The sequence below is a fragment of the Phoca vitulina genome, unplaced genomic scaffold (assembly GCF_004348235.1).
Source record: "Phoca vitulina isolate PV1807 unplaced genomic scaffold, GSC_HSeal_1.0 scaffold55, whole genome shotgun sequence".
NCBI classification, from domain to species: Eukaryota; Metazoa; Chordata; class Mammalia; order Carnivora; family Phocidae; genus Phoca; species Phoca vitulina.
In genome coordinates, this window is record NW_022589758.1 from 230,337 (window position 1) to 232,489 (window position 2,153).

The 2,153-nt window shown below is 46.3% G+C and overlaps 1 pseudogene; it reads left to right on the forward strand.

Moving 5' to 3' along the window:
- Nucleotides 1-838: 838 nt before the first annotated feature.
- LOC116622846 lies at nucleotides 839-1,731 on the forward strand (annotated as a pseudogene).
- The last annotated feature ends 422 nt before the right edge of the window (nucleotides 1,732-2,153 follow it).

Here is a 2,153-nt window from a genome sequence, read left to right on the forward strand (position 1 = left end):
GTCATCTCCCTCACAATTCTCCATGGTCTGTCAATTTTATTTTCTTATAATTTACCACTTTTATATTTCTCTTCTACACACAGCTCCCCTTGCCTCCCGTAATGCCCCCTCGCCTCCCGTAATGCCCCCTCACCTCCCGTAATGCCCTCCACCAGACACCCTGCTGAGCCTAGAGCCCGACATTGGGTTCCATCCCATGACCCTGAGATCTTGACTTGAGCCAGAATCAGGAGTCAGACGCTTAACTGACTGAGCCACCCAGGCGCTCCTGAAGTTGGAGTATATATCTTACCAAGCTGCTTGCCTCTGTATAAGTGTTAGGAACAATGCCGCCTACCCACAGTTGCCAGTTCACAGTGTTCTGTGATGAGAAAAGGAGCCTGTGCCAAAAGGGAAAGCAATTTACGTCATCAAGAAAGTTGCTATGAAAAAGAAGTTCATACTAACTAAATACTGCTGAGTAACATCAGATTTACATTCTAGTACAAGCTTCTTATCCCACTTTGGCCTGGCACTTGAGTACCTCTGCCCTTCACTTACAATCTAGACCCTGTTGTATAAGGAAGCAGTTGCTGAGTCAGTAAGCAGGTACTAAAGAGTTCCAGGAATGAATGAATTTTGGAAAACATCATTCATTTAACAGTACTGTCAGAGCATCTGTAACATGCCGGGTCCTGTGTTAAGTGTTGGGAATAGAAAAGTGAAAACCCTGGACAATATTCCCTGCTTGAGGGCCAGTGCCCTTAACCCCAGCACGGTGGGTCTGCCTGCTTGCTCAGAAATGTTCCCGCACCAGCCACTGCCACCCTTGTGGAGCCCAGTACTAAAGCTGAGATAGATGTCTGTTGTGGACCTGGGCACCTGGAAGTCTCCCCCAGGCAAAGTCAAGGAGCCTGTGAAGGTGGCCATTGATGCAGGATATCATCACATTGACTGTGCCTGTGTCTATCAAGGTAAGAACGAGGTGGGAAAAGCCATCCAAGAGAAGGTCGTGAAGCAGGAGGACCTCTTCATCATTAGCAAGTTAGGTCCTACCTTTGAGAGAATCCTAGTGAAGGAAGCCGATCAGAAGACTGCCAAGAATCTGAAACAGGACTATCTGGACATCTATCTTATTCACTGGTCACAAGGATTACAGCCTGCGAAGGACTTTTCCCCCTGAAGACCATAAAGGCAATGACCTCACCAGTAAACTAACATTCTTGGGTGCCTGGGAGGCCATGGAGGAGCTGGTGGGTGAGGGGCTGGTGAGAGCCTTTGCAGTCTTCGACCACTTCCAGATCAAAAGGCTCTTGAACAAACCTAGGCTGAAATGCAAACAAGTGACTGACCAGATCGAGTGTCCCCCTTGCCTCACAGGAAAAAATGGATCCAGGACAGCCATTCCAAGGGCATCGCTGTCACAACTTAAAGCCTTCTGGGCTCTCCCGAAAGACTTTGGGCCTAGCCAGAGGATCTTCACCTCTGGAGGATCCCAAAATTCAGGTGATAGATATGAAGCACAAAAAACCCACAGCCCAGGGTCTGATCCAATTCCATATCCAGAGGACTAGAGTTGCGATCCTCAGGTTTGTCACCGACATGCATTGTTGAGAACTTTGAGGCCTTTGACTTTAAATGGATTAATGATGAGGAGATGGTGACCATACCTAGCTTCAACAGGAACTGGAGGGCCTGGACTGTGATTGTATGTCTCGTTTGGAGGATTATCCCTTTAATGCAGGTTATTGAGGCTGAATCTCCTGACAAGATTACCTGGCATATTCTCTCTTCACTTTACTGTGGTGTAACTCTCTACCAGAGTCCTGTTTCAGCCAAGCTAATCTGCAATCAGGGAGCCTGGCCCTGCTGTAGGCCCAAATCTAGGCAGCGTTGTATCTCGATCAGTGTGCTCAACTACAAACCGATTATCACAGGGGGGTATGACTGAGAAACAAATGACTGTGGTGTTTTTGCCTTTTTTTGTTTTTGTTTTTGTAATAATTATTTGATCTGATCACCAGGGAACTCTGCTAATGAAGATTAAAAAGAAATAAAAGACTAATAGTGCAAAAAATAAGTCCCTCCTCTTGTGGAATTTACCTTCTAGTAAATCAAACAATCGATGAACGATCCAGTACACAAACATAATTTCAAAGTGTGAGACACCCCAT